Source organism: Schistocerca americana, chromosome 1 (genome assembly GCF_021461395.2).
Source record: "Schistocerca americana isolate TAMUIC-IGC-003095 chromosome 1, iqSchAmer2.1, whole genome shotgun sequence".
NCBI lineage: Eukaryota > Metazoa > Arthropoda > Insecta > Orthoptera > Acrididae > Schistocerca > Schistocerca americana.
The window spans coordinates 464,778,765-464,799,566 of NC_060119.1; the positions used below are offsets into that span (position 1 = coordinate 464,778,765).

The 20,802-nt window shown below is 42.2% G+C and overlaps 1 protein-coding gene and 1 non-coding gene across 3 annotated transcripts in view; both read right to left on the reverse strand.

Annotated features, from left to right (window-relative positions):
- Positions 1–20,802, reverse strand: part of LOC124603448 (transmembrane protein 65) — a 524,529-nt gene that overhangs the window by 183,671 nt on the left and 320,056 nt on the right. The gene's annotated exons all lie outside the window — the stretch shown is intronic.
- Positions 421–494, reverse strand: Trnas-cga. Its single transcript has one exon. It is a non-coding gene; the product is annotated as a tRNA-Ser (tRNA).

The following is a 20,802-nucleotide window of genomic DNA, read 5'->3' on the forward strand; positions in this document are numbered from 1 at the left end:
CATGATATGGTGAAAATTGAGATTGCACAGTGACTCATATTCCTCGCTGCTGGTCGCTGGAAATGCGACATGTGGAACTGTCAGTGGTGGAGGCTGCTCTTTATATTGCATTAACCTTGCAGAAAAGAGATCTGGAAACTCGGTTCTCAACAGTGTCCCCCCCCCCCTCCCGCGCTTAATTTCTTAATTTCCGAAAATCGCAAGCAGGATGTGACATCGCGCATATACAGAAGCACGTAGCAAAAGCAATCCTGTAACAATCACCTAAAACCGCTCCATCTGAAACCTGTAAAATTAGAGACGAAACATGAATCTCTTTTGTTTCTTTTTTTTTTAAATATAGAACCATTCAATCGCTAGAATGAGATTTTCACTCTGCAGCGGAATGTGCGCTGATATGAAATTATCTGGCAGATTAACTATCTGGACCGAGACTCGAACTCGGGGCCGTTGCCTTTCGGGGGCAAGTGCTCTACCAACTGAGCTACCCAAGCATGATCACGCCCCGTCCTCACAGCTGTACTTCCGTCAGTACCCTGTCTCCTACCTTCCAAACTTTGCAGAAGCTCTCCTGCGAACCATGCAGGACAAGCCCTCCTGAAAAAAAGGATATTGCGGAGACATGGCTTAGCCACAGCAAGTTTGGAAGTAAAGCTGTGAGGACGGGGCGTGAGTCGTGCTTGGGTAGCTCAGTTGGTAGAGCACTTGCCCGCGAAAGGCAAAGATCCCGAGTTCGAGTCTCGGTCCGGCACACAGTTTTAATCTGCCAGGAAGTTTGATTCAATCGCAATGCATGTTGAAATAGTTCGTTTTAAAATAGTTAATTGTAGCTGATCAGATAGTGTGTAAGTATACCGAAATAATGATACATTCTTTATGGAGTAACGTTATTATCATCTCGAAGATTGAGTGACTGTATATGTCGTGACCTGCACCAGCAAACTAAATACGTAGTGTCACACACAATCTGTCAGTAGGCATTTACCTCGCCTGTGTTATATGTACACGGTATGCCCCACTTTCAAAATGATAGTTTCGTCTGTTTTCGATGGAAGGGAATGCAAGATTTCTCAAACGGCTAAGTCTGTGAGCTCTGGGCGTACTTCTGTGATGGAAGCGTATCACACGTGGATTAATGGTACCAGTGTCATCTACCATGCCGGAAACAGTAGCGCACGACGTGGTACCGATGGCAGAGGTGCACCACGACACTGCTGAAGACCAGTTTATATGATACACTGAAACAGGTCATTGTTGTCCGAACGATGGAACAGAGAGATCTTAGCGAATATTCAAGAACTAAAGAGCATGTGTTTTATCTCAAAATGTTAACTGAATGTGTACAGCGGAGTTAGTCACTATCTGTTCCGACATCACCAAAGCCACATCCGTCTAGAGACTATACCACTGTGACGCTAGCAACCAATGCAGTCTCAGAGTTCATTTTTACGGAGACACTCGCAGTATCCTAGTAAACCATCTCCAATAACGCTATTACTAGAGGTTGTATGTGTACGTCGCTGCACACATGAAGTAACAGTATACAATATCTCATTTGTTCCTCTTCATCTCACCACAACTAAACTGTTTGTCATATGGTTTGCTGCTGCAAAAAGAAAAAGTCGTTCCTTCTCCTCACTAACCAGCAAACCAAAGTAATTCTCGTCATTTCCCATATGAAGATGATGATATGAACCATCAATATGCATAGTTGTGCAAATAAAAGAAGAGACTGACGGAGAAAATTGTTTATGTCAAATTATCAGTCGCAGACCTAGAAATGAGATCCTTCATTGATTAAGTAGTTATCCGCCTGGCGCCGACGTCGATATCGTAATTATCCAGTCTTCTTTCCCAAGGAATTCCAACGCGAGCTGCCAAGGACGCTACGGATCGGCATAGTCATATCAAAAATATGAAGCAAACAACAGAAAGTAAAGCTGGAATAAAGGCGACATAACTTGGAGAAACAATACTTGGGGTAAACATGAGCAACAGTTATGCTATGCCAGTTCAAAAACTGTCTCATAAATAATGAAGTATATATGTACCAAAAATGTATCGCAATATTGAACGACTTGTCTTATGATGGCAAACAGAATACTTGTGCGTCGCTTCTCATGTAAGGAGCGTTCAAAATGAAACGAGCCGGAGGCATAATTACAGAAACCAGTACCTGTATGTCAGAAGTATTGACCCTGGCTATTGAGACACTCGTCCCACTGTGACACAAGGCGGTGAATGGCTGTCTCACAAAATTCCCGGGGCTGCGATGTTAACCAGTGCCGCACGTACAGCTGGACGTCGTCGTCCGAGGTGAATCGTTTGCCCTCAGAGGGATTTTTTAGGGGACCAAAAATGGCATAATCTCAGGAAGAGAGGTCCGGACTGTATGGAGGGTGGCCGAGAACCTCCCATTTGAATTTCTGCGAGAGTGCCGCGACTGTTTCGGCCGTATGAAGCTTTGCATTGTCGTGGAGCAGAAAGTCCCCACAGGTGAGATTACTTGATCGTTTTGACTTGATCGCTTGGCGAAGGGTGGCCAAGGTTTGCGAGTAACGCTGCGCATTCACTGTTGTCCCTGTGATTACGTCATTTTTGGTCCCCTTAAAAAGGCTCTGAGGCGCAAACGAGTCACCTCGCACGACGACGTCCAGCTGAACGTGTGGAACTCGTTAACATCACAGCCCACGGGAATCTTATGAGACAGCCATTCACCGCCTTGTGTCAGAGTGGGACAAGTGCCTCACCAGCCAGGGTCAGTACTTCTAGCATACAGGTACTGCTTTATGTAACTATGCCTCTGGCGCGTTTCTTTTTGAACGCCCCTTATACAACAGTACTCGACCTGGAGCAGATCAATTTTTCTTTTTATTGCCATTCTTGTATTTGTTTGGGTTTACTAGTGCCAATTTTCGGATACACTGAAAATGGAACTATATGACTAAATTTTCCTTACACAAAGAACACACATGCGGACCCACCACATCCTACCACAATATGGAAAAGCCTACAGTTTGGGTGACTTGCGTAATATAATGGTTTCCGCCCTTTTGCAAAACAATGAATGAGAAGAAACGCTACTTTATTCCAAACAACACAGGCTATAACGCTCCTGCCTCTTTTCACATACCGACATCGCCTTCCGCCCAATGCTTTGATCGCTGTTTCGATATTGATGTGAGGGACACAGTCCATCCAAAGCAACAACAGAAGAGGAAAAAACCAAAATTAGTCTGGTTTATCTTAAAACGGTCCAAACACTGCTCATAAAGACGGTTCATAGTTTCTTTTCGTCAGCATTCAACAAACGCGGCACCTATGTTGCACGAAGCTTTCTCACAGATTATTATTCAGGAAAAATGGAACGTAGTTATTCTTATGGTTCCCATATGGCGTAAAATTTTTCATACGGCTTTAAAAGCCAACTATCCAGTACCATATTGCTCATTGTTTCCATGTTTTGTTCTGTGACTGCATTTTTATGAAGTACCTTCACCTTTCAATTTGGTCTTGTTTCTGTCAAATCAGTACGATTACAGCACGAAGCACTATTATCTCGTCTCCGTCGCTCATGAAGACTGTCATACAAAGTACTGGCGCATTATTAAGGCAGAAGCCGCAGAGTGCGATGTGGAAGCAGAGATATATGACGTCACTTGAGGGTCGGGTGCAGAGATAGACCAGGAGGCTTTGCATGAACAAGTTATGTAAATGGGTACAGCGTATAAGAAACGAGTTATTTCACGTCGAATTCTTAGGAGAGATAGACCAATAACTCTGCAAAGAGCAGACGCTGACAGTGTTTGACTGCTGCTGAAATTTCATGAATCCGGATAAATTTGAATTGTATCATTTTATTCAGTTTAAGATGAACTACAATTTTATAGTAATAAGTGCAATAATAAAGTTATAATTAAAACGGGGAAAAGTTGCAACACGGAATTAGCGTTAAGAGAAGAAAGACCAACACCTGACTGTACCGTATCTAAAACGTTTATGAGGAGTAAGGACTTGATGTAGAAACGAATTCAAAAAATATTCGTCACACTGTTTTGATTCATGTGTTGTAAGGTGAAAATCAATCTATAAATCAAAATTTGAGTTTACTGTATATGAAAAACAAAAAAAGACAGTTGATTGCCCTAGTGTAAAAAAATTTGCGTAAGTCAGAAGTTGCATGTAAAGCAGGCAATGAACTCAGGTAACATAACAAAGATATTTTCATGTTGATGGAAATGTCATTTGGACGAACGTAGGCTTCCGCGACTGTACCCGTCTTCAACTGAATGTTTCTGCTTAGTGCCCACGGCATGTTTTTCATAGTTTTTGAGTCATTTCTTTGTAAAATAAACGTGTCTCTGATTTCGTAAATAATCATTACTTGTTCAATTTGTTTCTTTTTAGCTATGGTTACACTGGGTTTCTTCTTTGTCTACAGGGATACTCTGAATTAGTTTCCTGGCCGTATACAGACGGCAGTATTAAATTCAGATGATTGGAAAACAGAAGACGGATATAGGAAGATGGATACAGAAATATGGATATATGATTACTTTTTGTGTCTATCTCTTTTAATTCTCGTTTTATTTTGGTTCGATAACTTTATAGCAACTGTTTGTTCTATTTGTTTAAAAATGAATAGGTATCTATTGTTAGTGCGCTGTAGGTACAGGTATTTATCCACACCCATATTTTACAAAGCACTGTGGAGTGCATTGTCATTAGGTACTCCCCTTGTGCCAGTTACTAAGGATTCTTCTCGTTCCATTCATGTTTGGAGCGTCGGAAGATTAACCGTGTGAACGCCTCTGTGCGTTAGTGTAATCTTCTCCTCATGATCCCTGATGAGCGACAGGTAGGGGGCTGACGCGCAAGTCTTCAACCGCCTGCCATTTCAGCCTTTTCAGCTCCAATCGATCGAGCAAAAGTGTGATCATTCGTGCAGCCCTTCTTTTGTATAAATTCAGTAAATACCTCCTAGAAGTCGTATTTGGTACGCGTCGCACGTACTTGAGCAGTGTGTTACACCAGTATTTTGTAGACTGACTGCATTTCCCAAGTATCTTACCATTGAACAGCAGTATGTCGCCCGCCTACGACGAAATCTATGTGAACGTTCTATTTGATTTCCCTACAAACTGTTACATCCAGGTAACTGAGTTGACTGATTCCAACTGCGACACATTGTAGTTGTAGTCTTTTTGGTTTTCAAGTTGGACTCTATTGGAAGCGTTACGCACAGCGACCGTGATGTAATTTAAACAAGAAGGAAGTCAGAAATCAGTCGCGACTCGATACGATACTTTATTGTAGAGGTAGATTTCAGCTGAAGTATAGCTATCATACGCACTGATGACAGCTATACTGTACTGAAATTTAGATCTACAATAAAGTAGCATATCGAATCGCGACTGATTACCGACTTCATTTACTTTTTCAATAAAAAAATGAAAAGAAAGACAAAGCGCACAGTTCTACGTTTCTGGACATTTAAAGAAAGTTCCCAGTCTTTGCACCACTCGAAATCTTATAAAATACAACTGAATATTTGTGCAGCTTTTTTCAGACAGTACTTCATTACAGTTGACCACATTAGCTGCGAGAAGTCTTGGGTTACTATTAATATTCTCTGTAAGGTCATTAATACAAAGCAGGGGCAGAAAGGATCCCAACGCTTTCCTGGGGAACACCTGAATTTACAGGGAATAGTTGGTTGGTTGGGTGGTTGTTTAGGGGAAGGAGACCAGACAGCGAGGTCATCGGTCTCATCGGATTAGGGAAGGAAGTCGGCCGTGCCCTTTGAAAGGAACCATCCCGGCATTTGCCTGGAGCGATTTAAGGAAATCACGGAAAACCTACATCAGGATGGCCGGACGCGGGACAGGGAGTAGTTCTACATCACTGTCGATGCGAGTCTGTCCAAGATAACATGCCGCGCGCTCCCTGCCAAGAAATCCTCAATCCGGTCACAAATTTCGCTTGATGTCCCATACGACCGTACTTTCGATAATACGCGCGAGTTTTGGTATTATGAAATAAGATTTTCTGTCGGCGCTTTCCACCTACCCCTCGTAAATGTCGGTAGCACGGATAACATGGATGCAGGGTCTTTCTTGGCGCTACAGAGCGTGCTATGCGACAGTGCAGCGTCGCGTCGTGTTGTGGTGGAGGGGCCCTGCAATTAGGGCCAGACACTCGTACCAGCTCTTCGCGCACCCTCCAAGTAGGGGGCGCTCTGGTGAGCCGTGGTGAGCCTGCGGCCTTCACGCTGGCCAACCTCTCGCACTTTGGCCGTGACAGGGCTGGAAAGCCGTTTTTCGTGGTCCCCATGAGCACGCGGTTTCAGCGTCTTGTTTTGTTCACAAGTTCCTGGCCTGCCGTTCCAACACACGCGTGTTTCTCGTCAGTAACTGCAGATTTGTCGAAAATTGTCATGGTAAGACCGTGGTTTTGTGAAAATCAAGTGAATATTTACCATGCAGTAAAAACAGCAACCCGCCAATATTAATAATGCTATTTATTAGGGACAAATATTGCCATTATCGGTTTTTAACCGGCATGTATATCTTTAGACGGCGGTTCACATTTAAGATGATTTTATGCCGCACATGCTGGTGGTGGCAAAGGTTTCTTGGGGTTGTGAAGCCCTAAAGCACAAAGAAAAAAAGATATGTATGAAAGACTATTTTGCCTTAAATGGACTTACTAGTGAATTATATTAACGTAAGCATCTAACTGATGTAGAAATGAATTAGTCTTTGTGTTATCTTTTGTGTTTCTTGTATCTTAACTCCTTCGTCTCTTTATTGCAATGGAGATCGTTTCCAAAGAAATCCACATTTCGCCGAATACCAGACAATACTTAACAAGGCTTAACAATTTCCTGAACTTTGAACATAAACACACACGCCGAAGTATTATTATAGCCACACTAGGTCTACGTACAAAGATGCTGCGACACAAAATTTTCAGGATATATATGTTATAGCAATACCTATTTTTATGTCTATGTACATATTGCAGTTTCTTTGACCGATGTACAGGGGTAGGACACAAATACGGAAACGCTGCTAGAAATGCGTGCTTCAACATAAATGCAGATGCTGGTAAAGCCTGCAGGTTGCGCTGTGGCATTTGACCACAAACGGCACGTGCGTGGTGTCCTCAGTGCGATGCGAGAGCCAGTCGCAGTAAGAACAGTGTCCTGCGTAGTTGTGAATGCATTGTGTCGCAGCTAAGTCAGTCTGAACGTGGGCATGTTGTTGATGCTCGTATGGTGGATGCTTCCGTAGCCAAGATAGGCGAAGTGTTTGGTGTTTCAAGAGGCACCTTATAGAAGATTTATACCGCTTACAGGGAAAGAGGGAAACATCATCCGCTAAGTCACTACGTGGTCGAAGCATGTGCTGAGTGATCATGAAAAATAAGAGGACGTCATCATCAAATGTAATTGCAGAACCGAATGTCGCACTTGCGAACCCTGCCAACACCACAACAGCCGTTTGAGTCTCGTACAGATTCCCGTATGGAGGACATAGTGATAGACATCCCTGGGGTTGTGAAGCAGCTGAATGGGTTAAAAATAAATAAATCGCCAGTTCCTGTTGGGATTCGGTTTTACAGAGAGTACTCTATTGCATTGGCTCCTTACTTAGCTTGCATTTATCGCGAATCTCTTGCCTAACGTAAAGTCCCAAGCGACTGGAAAAAAGCGCATGTGACGCCTGTATATAAGGTGGGTAGAAGGACGGATCCTCAAAATTACAGACCAATATCCTTAACATCGGTTTGTTGCAGGATTCTCGAACATATTCTAAGTTCGAATATCTCCTTGAGACAGAGAAGTTGCTGTCCATGCATCAGCACGGCTTTAGAAAGCATCGCTCCTGCGAAACGCAACTAGCCCTTTTTTCACATGATATCTTGCGAATCATGGATGAAGGGTATCAGACGGATGCCATATTCCTTGACTTCCGGAAAGCGTTTGACTCGGTGCCCCACGGAAGACTCCTAACTAAGGTACGAGCATATGTGATTGGTTCCCAAATATGTGAGTGGCTCGAAGACTCCTTAAGTAATAGAACCCAGTACGTTGTCCTCGATGGTGAGTGTTCATCGGAGGTGAGGCTATCATCTGGAGTGCCCCAGGGAAGTGTGGTAGGTCCGCTGTAGTTTTCTATCTACATAAATGATCTTTTGGGTAGGGTGGATAGCAATGTGCGGCTGTTTGCTGATGATGCTGTGGTTTACGGGAAGGTGTCGTCGTTGAATGACTGTAGGAGGATATAAGGTGACTTGGACAGGATTTGTGATTGGTGTAAAGACTGGCAGCTAACTCTAAATATAGATAAATGTAAATTAATGCAGATGAATAGCAAAAAGAATCCCGTAATGTTTGAATACTCCAGTAGTAGTGTAGCGCTTGACACAGTCACGTCGATTAAATATTTGGGCGTAACATGGCAGAGCGATATGAAGTGGGACGAGCATGTAATGGCAGTTATGGGGAAGGTGGATAGTCGTCTACGGTTCATTGGTAGAATTTTGGGAAGATGTGGTTCATCTGTAAAGGAGACCGCTTATAAAACACTAATACGACCTATTCTTGAGTATTGCTCGAGCGTTTGGGATCCCTATCAGGTCGGATTGAGGGAGGACATAGAAGCAATTCAGAGGCCGGCTGCTATATTTTTTACTGGTAGGTTTGATCATCACGTGAGTGTTACGGAAATGCTTCAGGAACTCGGGTGGGAGTCCCTGGAGGAAAGGAGGCGTTATTTTCGTGAATCGCTACTGAGGAAATTTAGAGAACCAGCATTTGAGGCTGACTGCAGTACAATTTTACTGCCACCAACTTATATTTCGCGGAAAGAGCACAAAGATTTAGATAAGAGAGATTAGGGCTCGTACAGAGGCATATAGGCAGTCATTTTTCCCTCGTTCTATTACGGAGTGGAACAGGGAGAGAAGATGCTAATTGTGGTACGAGGTACCCTCCGCCACGCACTTTATGATGGATTGCGGAGTATGTATGTAGATGTATATGTAGATGTAGATATAGATGTAGAACAGCTCGGAGGGAGCTCCGTAAGCAGGGAATTGCTAATCGGGCTGAAATTCCAATTGGTGATTGAAAACGTGGATCTAAGGCCTTAAAAAATTTGGAAATTTGTGGTAAGGTCTTATGGGACAAAACTGCTGAGGTCGTCGATCCCTAAGCTTACGCACTACTTAACCTAACTTAAACTAAATTACGCTAAGGACAACACACACACACACCCATGCCCGACGGAGGACTCGAACCTCCGACGGGGGGAGCCGCCCGGGTCGTGACAATGCGCCTGAGACGGTGCGGCTACCTAGCGCGGCCAAGGCCTTAAAAATTGGGCTAAGGACTAACGGGAAGAAATTCATTTGGTCGGATGATACTTGATTCACATTATTTCTAGCTTCTGCTCTAGTTAACGTCCCAAGAGTGAAACATGGCGAGGGTTCGGTGACGATTTTGGCAGCCTTGGGCCCCTTGATTAATCTGCAAGGTAGCGTTATAGCCATGAATTATGTTACCACTGGCTGATCAGGTCCATTTCACAGTACAGTGTTTGTTCCCCGATAGTGACGCTGTGATCCAAGACGACAGGTGCCCTGTTCACACAGCTCGCGTTGTCCAGGACTGGTTTTGACATTGCGAGGTTGGAGTGTCACATCTTCCCTGGTCACAACAGGCAGAAGATCTCAATTTGATTGAGCTTTTGTGGTCTACTTTAGTGAGAGGGTGTATGATCGCTATCCACCTCCGTCACCGTACCTGAACTTGCCACAATTTTGGAGGAAGAATGGTACCATGTTCCCTCGAAAATGCACACAGGAACTATATATCTTATCCATTCCAAGACGGTTGGAAGCTGTTTTGAATGCCAACGGTGTATTAAGCATGGTAACGTGTTTTGTTTTTAGTTTTTTCACATTTTCGTTCACCCCTAGTAGTCTCGTCGCTCTGTACGACCCTCTTCTGTCCTTTAGTTCTACAAATGCATCGCTCTCATAGCGGTATGCCCTACACGACCTAAAATATTGCGATGTGACAATTTTTTTTTCCCGGAGATAATTCAGTCTGCTCTATTCGTAACATTGACGCTCTTACATTGCAATCTTTGACGACGACAGGCATAACAGGACTTTCTATATTGTTCCGCGGCTCTTTGCCAACAGATCTCGGCATAACAGTTTATCTTCCGTACCGCATTACACAGGGTGTTGTTGGATCTATGTACGTAACATGTCATCTCAACCTAATCGTAGTATTCACGTGCCTTTTGGCGTCGACAAGGCGTACTGGCACTTCCATATTTCCACTTTGACAGGCCTACCCCGACTGATATTGTACACTTATTATCCGGACAACACTAGCCAAGGTGCTTTTATGCCTGAGTATATAACTTATCACTGCAAGTTACGTAATGCTGGTAAGCTATTGTAATTCATTCTCCAAGTTCGGATACATTCGAAACATTCTCTCCTGGGTGCTGACACGTTACTGACATTGGCGTTTATTTTGACTTCATAGGGCTGCACGACTGAATCGGTTCCTTTATGCCACAAAAAAATTAGAAACATTATATAACGACAAATCAATTGGCAATTAACTGTTAAAAGTTTATAAGCACAACTTGTACACACTTTGTGATGCAGAGGAACGCAAGCAGATCTTGTAACAACAATATACAGACGAATATATATACCACATGTGTTCCCATTAATTACCCTCTATGTAGATTTATTTGCTTATGTAACTGTATACTGCAACTTACACGGGTAATTACATTTGAATTTATTGTTTTTATAATATGAAATAAAATTGTAAACGTTCTTATGAAATAATATTAACTATGTCGTTACCCCAGTAGTGTACAAGCCGATATTTACCTGAGCAAAAAATACCATTAATTTTGACCATCTACAGTACCATAAATAGCGAAAATACCAGCGCTTTGGCGCGCGCGCAGTAAGAACATAGATCCCCTTTAACTTCCGTCGAGGTTAGTGAGTTTTAAATGGTTTCCGCGGTACGAAGAGATAAAAACCCAACTAAAAACGTTAAATCATCACGAATGTGAGAATATGGAGGCAAGCAGGCCATATTGAATCCGTTCCATGATCAGGTGTTGAATGGTCAAATATGACGCGGTGGAAATGTTAGAGTTTGAAACCACTGTCGTGCTGAGCTGGGAAAAGGCTTGCTTCGCACTATCTAAAGATGCTGCAATCAGCCGTCTCAAGCTGCATTGTATTTTTCAATTGTAATAACGCAGGGTTATTAACCTTTCATTTTTAATTTTGTAAAGGGGGTCAGCTTTCTTTCTTTCTTATTAATTATTTCAAAGAACAATATATTTTTATTATATTCTGATCAGTGTATTTGTAGTTAATGAATTCTATATCGAGCATATAATCCTATCCTTTTGTCACGTCCGATGTTAATCAGTGAGCTGTTTAAAAAAAATTCTGAGATTTGCAGTATCTTGGTTTATGTTCTGTGTCACAGTAACGCTATATTATCATCCACTTCATACGTAGTTAATGTTAAAACACGCTTTTGACTGATTCTAACAATTATTTTTGTGTTGTACAACCTTATGACATTCCTTAGGACAACAATATTTATGCTGGCTATGAGTAAACATACATTGAAGTAGAGCTACGTGCACCGGAATGGGTATTTGTGTTAATGAATGTACAAGATGCAAAGGGGTGAATAAATGAATTGAATCTGTTCATTCAACACTACACTTGAGGACACATACTTTGTTTTAAATTGCTAACTGAGTCAGCTTTGCACCCTTTCCCTATACATAGTATGTGTAGGACCTCTACATTTATTACGTATTCATAGCTCTGCCTTAAGTAATGTTCAGCAAAGGATATTTGTGACCTCTTTAATCTCCAGTTTCTGTAGTGTCCTTGGAGCCTATTACAGACTGATCAGCCAGTTTGGTCAATACAGCAGAACTGACACTCTTGACAAGTGATCTTATAAACTCCTCTTTCATGAATGACAGATGCTTGGAACTGAAGAAACATCTACATAATGTTTGTGGCACATAGAAGAACAAAGAGAAACTTTTTGCCTTATCCTATTAGGAATTTTACGTATGAAAGGTAAATTGCACCTTTTCCTTTTTGGCCTATCTATGTTGTTCTCTGGGTGCAGTAGGGGACTGGCTTGCTTCCTCAGTTTTTAACCGAAAATGTTATCAATAATGTTGGATTTAAATTCACTATTTGTAGCTATTGTTCCCTTTATTAATGAAAAACCTCTTATATTAATATCAAGATACGGAGCTAATGCTTATTTCATCATGTTGGTCTTTAGTAAAGTAGAAGGGCTGCACTGAACAAAAATACCGATAACAAATTCGTTAAAGCATACTATAAATAACTGTCATACTGGAACTTGCGTCCCATTTCAAACAAAGCAGATTTACATGTGGATTTCTAAAAATGAGTTGTACTAATATGGCATTCCCGTTTCAGAAGAAAGCGGTCTACTGAAACATCATACAGGTAAGCAGTGAAAATAGCAGAGTTAAAATGCTTCAGAAACGCCCACCTAAATGTTCATTAGGTTCTTCTGCTGAACGGAATGAACAGTCTAATGAGTGCAGAATATGGACTGAGAGTAAATCGAAGAAAGATGAAGGTAAAACGGAAATGAGCGTATGACGTCAGTGGCCGGGAGTTCCCAGGAGGGAAGTTCGGCCGCCAAGTACAGGTCTCATTGAGTGCGACGCCACATTGGGCGACTTGCGCGTCGACATTGGAGATGAAATGATGAGAGGACAGCACAACACCCAGGCCCCGAGGAGAGAAAATCACCCACTCCAGCCGGGAATCGAACCTGGGCCCCGTGCGTGTCTATCCAACGCACTGACCGTTCAGTTATTGGGGTGGACAAGACGAAGGTAATGAGAAGTAGTAGAAATAAGAACAGCGAGAAACTTAACATCAAGATTGATGGTCACGAAGTAGATGAAGTTAAGGAATTCTGGTACCTAGGCAGTAAAATAACCAATGATGGATGGAGCAAGGAGGACATCAAAAGCAGACTAGCAACGGCAAAAAGGACATTCTTGGCCAAGAGAAGTCGGCGTTAATTTGAGGAAGAAATTTCTGAGATTGTACGTCTGGAGTACCCCATTGTAGGGTAGTGAAGCATAGACTGTGGGGAAACCGGAACAGAAGAGAATCGAAGCATTTGGTGCTACAGACGAATGTTGAAAATTAGGTGGACTGATAAGGTAAGGAATGAGAAGGTTCTGCGCAGAATCGGAGAGGAAAGGAACATGTGGGAAACACTGATAAGCAGAACGGACAGGATGATAGGACGTCTGTTAAGACATGAGGGAACGACTTCCATGGTACTAGAGGAAGCTGTAGAGGGCAAAAACTGTAGAGGAAGACAGAGAATGGAATACAACCAGCAAATAACTGATGACGGAGGTTGCAAGTGCTACTCTGAGATGAAGAGGTTAGCACAGGAGAGAAATTCGTGAAGGGCCGCATCAAACCAGTCAGAAGACTGATGACAAAAAAGAAGACTTCTTCAAAGTTATTAAAGCATTCAAAATGATAAAGAGTGTTTTTCACGCAACATTAAGTTACCTAGTTCAATACTTTCTAATTTAAAACCTGATGTGTTAAGTGTACTTTACTCTGAAACCGCGATTTGTAAGTAAAAGTAGTAAAACTTAAGTTGTATTATATGACAACGCGTCTTTGCATAGTTGTTATCCAAATATACTTTACCAATAACTCCATAGTTTAAGTTTTGTTGAACGGTACATTGATATGCTCTACACTACATCAGGCAGCTATTACTTCCTACGTGTTGTGATTAAGAGAGATCAGTTCATACGTTCAGACTTAAGCATTTAACCCGTAGACCGTGGCAAACTGTTGCAACCGCCGTCAGCGCAATGGTTTGGTGATACAAACGTCAGCTGGTACTGTTTTTTCGGCAGAATTATCGAAAAACAACGCATGCGAAAAGAGCAGAATGCGAGTTTTAATTATGGCTTCGGTTTCGTGTTTGATTCGGCAGTCATCTAGTCCCAGATCGGACAGTGAGGCGTTAAATTTTCACAAAATTTTGTTTACTGTTGTTTATTAACGATTACGCGAGCGGAGAAGTAGCTATTTCACCCTCGTATTTACTTTACTTTAACTTACTTTTACTTTTTTACTTTAACGTTCAACACATATCTGCGGCCAACTGAAACAGTAACTACAATAAGCGGCCATGCTATCAAAATTGAACATCTCCAACGTGAAAAAAGTAATGTTCAAAATGTGGAAGTGAAGTCATCAAGTGTATAAAGAGTTAAAAAACTGGTGGCTGGTTAAAGAAGCACTTTAAGGGATTATAAATGTTGAATTTCATTATTTCAAGTGCTCTGGTGAAGTACTGTAAAAAATGAAGGGCTGTGCATAAATTCGTTGGCTGTTGCTGCTGCGAAGGATGGAGATTATTCAGATGAACCTCTGTTAATCTTATAGAATCCAGTATTAAAAGCGTTCTCCGGTCTTCCAGGAGGTATAATATTTCGTTAACACTGAGTAAAAAGCCTCTATCTAGGCGCTCCTTTGTTCGTGGAAAACAATTCTGCGCCGTTTCAGAGACTTTAACATAAGAATGCAATAAGATAGCTTTCGATGCAGAGACATCCGTATCGAAACGCGTGGAAAAAATGCGTCGCGTCGTCTAAATTAGAACTATGTGTACTGGGTATTTCTTGGTACAAAATATATGTTTACCCTCAGAAAATGTGCATTTCTAGCTCCTATGTTCAGTTGCAGGGCAGTTACTTACACGAATGTACAGCTGTGGAATGTGAAACAGACTGAATCGGCAGCGATATCAACGCTGCTTATAGAAATACTATTGAACTCAAATGTACAGAATTTTTTCAGTCAATTTGCACTGCTGGCACCGAATGAGGCAGATACAGAAACCAGTATCCCCTTCTCAAATAAGTTGAACTGCCAAAATAAACTATAGCAAAAAATTCCATTCAGGTAGGTTATTCTACTGAGGTCTATAGATCGCTAAACTAGTTCCTCCCACCTGCCCGAGATTACGTGCAATATTGTTCATTTACGCTACAGACAACACAGTTATAGAGATGCGAGATAGTGTTTTAAGTCATGTTTCTGGGCAGTAAATTTATTTTTAATAAGTGGTGTACTAAAATTTCACATCGTAGATTACACAAAACTAGAAATGACGTCATTAGGAACGAACATTGGTGGGTTAGAAAACAGCATCGACAAAAAGAGAACATCAAGAGAACAACAATCTGTAACTTCATAAAAACCTAGACTATGGTTTAACGTCCCGTCAACGATTAGAAATAAACTATATGTTCGTATGTAATAAAAATTATTAGGATATCACTGGTGCTCTTTCCAAATGACGTTACCCGGCATCTGTTATCGGAAATCGCATATGTCCTAAATCTGTATGCCGAACAGCAAATTTAGTTCACTGCTCCTGAATGCTAGCGCTGACACTTACCCTCTCTTTCACCTCACTCAGCTGAAACTTCATAAAAGATTAAAACAGTAACGAACTGAAACTCGAAACGGCTCTTTCCTTTCGTGGCCACTGCTCTCACTGACTCACGACCTGCCTTCACAGTCCAACGGTCACAGTACGTTTCTCCTACTAATCACCACACAAAAGCTATTCTGTATTACTTGCTGGGCTAGCATGCGTGGGAGAAATTATATCGCACAGGTATGACTTACAAGAAGAGGCCAGGTCCTACGACCCACCGAATTGGCCAGGCTTCGGCATTCTAGTCAGTCGAAAGTAACCCCTTTAACTTCTGTTTTCGAAATTTCGAGGTCAAAGGTCATGACAAAGGATCTGTCGCTGACCATGTGAAATCATTACGTTAGAAAATTCAAATGAGATAGCTCCATCTTAAGTCCATATTAGGATTCGTTAGTTGCGAGGATGAGGGGGCGACCAAGAAAGAAACGGGTAGGAAAGTTATGTTGATATTCCGATGTACATTCAAAAGCGACAACAATTTTTCGGATGTCCACTCAAAAGCGACAACAGTTTTTCGAAGTTTGTTCAATGTGTGGCGATTGTAGTGGCATTGGCAATGACAAGCCTCTAATGACTTGTGTCCGGTACCAGTAGCACATTTTAAAGCTTCTAAGGCGTAGGAAGAATGCGACCAAGTTAGAGGTTTGCCTCTGTCAATCGCACACCTTCCTTGCCTATGACGTGTCCCACGTATTCAACTTGAGGTGAAAAAATGCGAATATCTTGAAATGAACCTGGTGTCTGGTCTGTTCGGCGTATCAGAGTGAAACCTCGTGTTGGGCGGTTCCCGTGACAATTACATTATGCAAATAATTTTAACAGTTCGAAATATTGCATGAAATTAGTTTCAGGAATTGTTGAAAACCAGCCGGAATGCTGGACACAGATTAGCAGCTTTCGGTAATGCTACAGCCCAAAACGGATGTTACTGACGATAACTGCTTGCGTCAAAGGAAATCTAAAATTATTCTACCAAGAGCTGAATCTTCCAGAGCGACAAGAGAAAACAATTCCACTGGTCTAGTTAATGGTGTCTATCACACAGAATGTGGGCAGTGACGAAGTCTCCATGGATACAGGGTTATCCATCCTGTTTGTACACCATCGTAATGGAGGAGATCCAGAGACCAGATAAGGCTTGGTCTACAAACCTGTCAAGATCACGCTGAACGACGTCTCGGACAGCGTAAGGTACGGGCCAAGAGCGCGCAAACCGAATAACAGCATCGAAATGAGGTATAATTCTTATTCGAAACCTAATTCTTATTGGAACCAGGTAAAGCAGTGCCGATATCACTGATTTCTTGGACTGGGACGTCACTTGTACAGAATCCACAACAGATAAGTGGAATCCCTTAAACAAATCAATGCCGAACGTTTTAGAAACATTGCATCGACTACCACAAAGTGCAGACGACAAGTCTCAGATTTGCATGTGGATCTGCATACCTGAAACTGGGATTGGTGCCTGCCCCCATCCTACCAACGACGTTGTAAAACCCATTAGGACCTGACCCGCCGTTTATAGAGCTCTGCGAATAACAACGTACTTGTGGCTTCCGTACTCATTTGGAAATGAACCGGTAGCTGGCAATGATAGCGTGTACCCATATGCGCTTTGTATTACATGTATAACATCGACTTGCATTGGTATTGAGAGCCTCTGGAGACTCCAGGTGGCGCTCAGACAGAGGGTGGTGAAGTGGCTGGGGACAAGCCTCAAGGTTGTAACTAAAGCACTCCGAACTGGAATGGAAGGAAGCTTCTGACGACGACTGCGTGATGGTCTGGCCTGTGGCGTCTGGCGTGGATGCCTGGAGGGGGGGGGGGGGGGGGAGAGGGGAGGGGAGGCCGAGTTCGAAAAGCAGCGATGACATTCGAAGTATCTGCGCCATTCTGAAAGCTCTCGGAATGACTAGGGCTTCCTCCAGACTGAGATCTGGTAATTTTAGGGCGTCGTCTCGGAATTGCTGATCGGCCGCATTGTATACCACCCTGTTCCGCGTAAAAATGCCTGCTTACTGTTAGCCACAGTTGTACATCAAATACGTGGATCTGTAGACTCGAGTACGACTCTCCTTGGTGTCTGTAACACTGAAAGATCTGCAGTCTTTTGGAAAGTACATGCACACAGTGCTCATAGTTGTGGGATAAACTGTCCACGAGCTCGTCCCAAATAAAGACCTCTGCCAGGCGAGAGTTGGAGGCGGGAGGAAGAGGGTGGGGGGGAAGCTTCGGTATCAACCGGTAAACCTGTAGACTATGCCATGCAAGGAAGAAATTCCAGGGCTTCTGTGATATGTCCTGCCACAGTATGATCGTGTACGTATAAAGTCACTGCGGTTGCTGGTGCACAAGTGCGGGTTACGATGCGGTTGGTCTATTCCCAGGCGGGTCAACAGTTGCCCCAAGAGCTGCATCTGGTCCTGGTCCACTGCGTCATGTTGTTCTTGTTATTTCATCTGCTTTTGTTGCTGCTCCGCCAACTGTTTCAAAATCTCTACAACTGTAAGATCAGTAATGTGGACTTGCCGTATTTTTTAGTTTAAAGTTTTTTTGAAATATGTGGATAAAAATCCTAAGTCACAGCCATAAAGTTCCTTTATTAATAACTGGTTCAGCTCATTTATGAGCCAATCATAACAATAAAAATTATTACTTGTTACAATGTGTGTCAGCTGAATCACTCTTGCTGACGATGTGTAATGGCCCGGTGGCTTATACATACTGCGTTAAGTAATAACTTTTCTTGGTCTGAATATTACTCGTCAATGAGCTGAAAGAAGTCATCAATAAAGACATTTTTGCGATACTTGGAATTTTTATCCAAATATTTTGACATAACTGATCGCCTGTCACTCTGTTTGACAACGTCAAATAATAACGTTAATTTTCCTAATAAAATTTGTGTTTTTAGGCCTGAAGAACAGACAGCCATCTCTGTGTTCTTGAATTTTACATGGTAAGTCAATATTTGTATAAAAAGTTTATGATATGTTTTGAAATTAATATGTTATTTTGTGATCTTGAACACCTTTTCGCAAAATTATTGTGATCAACAGTATATAATCAGCCCAGTCTCGATACAGTTAGTTTATTTATGCATGCAGTCCGAAAAAAATGGATCCGTGTGAGCAGAGGAAAAACAATAAAATAATTGAAGAGTTGCAGTTTCGGATGCGAGGTTCCTGTGACTTCTGAACTCTATCCTCAGACATTAGTAATCGATGAGGAAATAAGTATATTCGGCAAGGATACTTCGTAAAAAACTGTGCAGTGTGCACCGGATAAATCACTCCTCGACGAACACTGAGGACGGAGTCGAAGACCATGAGGAGCACAAGGGCGAAGTGGCTGTGGTGAAGTCAAGTGAAATACTCCGCGATATCGGATTCCAGTGGCAGCTGGCTGCCCTACGTTAACTCCGTTAGCTCCATTTGGCAGCCAGTTATATCGTCCTTCCGAAGTTTGGTTGGTGGCCGATTGGTGGGACTAATTCACCTTTATCGCCAACGATAGCGCAGAAATCACGATAGCGATGTTAGTGATATCCATAGCTAGCAGAGACATAAGAACCATCGATTTGTTTGATATCTTAGAAGTCATCAACGTGATCTGAGAGGACAAGCCATAGCGGAAACTGCAGAAACACCTGCGATGATCCGAGAGTGCTGCATTTACCCGGAATTGAAGATGACGAGTATCTTAAACTGAAATACCAATAATTGCTGGAAAACCAGGGCTTTTCCATTTAGGCCGTCATCGTGCTGAGAACTGCAACATTACTCACCCCATTGTTGGAATGGTGCTTTCAGGATCAATAACCTACATATGTTGGCATATCATGGAAAAGAATCATATTTACTGGAGCACCTGGAATCAAGCACCTGACGTCGCAGATGACTCGCACAAAATCTGGCCGACATAGACGTAGTCGTAGGCGAAATGATTGGACACTGGTGCTTGCCTCCTACAAACAGAAACTTCCTAGGCAATTACACAGAAATGAAATGAGTTATCTATGCCCGCGAGACTGTATTACAACGGTAGTGACTAATTTTTTCCAGTGAGCTTCATTCGTAATGGCGTATAAAGAGCCAGTGAGATGCTAAATTTCTACTTTTCAGCGGAACATACGCTACAGTGGACTAATTAACTCGGTATAACACACTAAGACCCTAGCTCGGACTCCTTCCTTTCGCAGCAAGCACACTATCACTCGTGCCTTATGCGAATGAGTGCGTCAACAGTTCGCAGTTGTATATGGCTACGTACCTATTATTTAGAAATGATTTTGTGTAACTGTAAATGATAGTTTGGTAAAAGAAACACTAAAGTACGCCTCCGTTTCTGGCGGTCAGATGGTTTACCACACTGAGGACCTGGGTTCGATTCCCGAAGCGCCAAAAATACACTTCGGTTGGAGAAATGGAACAGGACGATAGTGAACGTCACTCAATCTTCTGGCTTGGCAGGAGCTACCGAGCAGTTGTAAGCCAGAAAGTTAATACGTCTGGGAGATGAGTATAGTGTCCTACATTGAGCATCAAGTACGTCGTTAGCCGATCATGGCATGGTGGACACACAGAAGTACATAGTCCTCGGGGCCTCACCGCGAGTTACTTTTGCTTTAACAGATGTGAATACAGTATTATCTTTTACTACATAAGATAGAAACTTCGAAATAAAAATTCTTCTGTGGGATCGAGGTCTATGACAAAGTGAAACTTTTTCAGGGGTTGTAGAAAAATATCCGCTACCAGTCACAATAAAAGGTTGTTTATTCGTCACACGACCGGTTTCAGGCTTCCGCTAATCTTCAGGTGTTTATACATTCATGTACATGTTTTTACTGTTGGAGATCACTGTATAAATACAAAAAAATTATTTGCTGATGACTACACAAATACAAGCGGGACAATTGTAAGTGGTAAGGCAGCATTTGACGAAAATATATCTGTACTTACACAAAGATGAAGCACCATTATTACAGTTATGCTGTGGTAACTGGCATTCTATAATGTGTAATAGCTTTCAAAAATTTCATATGTGTAACATTATTGTACCTTCTAGATCTAAGTTCTCTTACAACAGTGTGGCTCAAAACAGTTCTAGCTATCATTTTTTAATTTGTAATAGCTTTGAGTAATTTCATATATATAACAACATTGTACTTCCTAGAT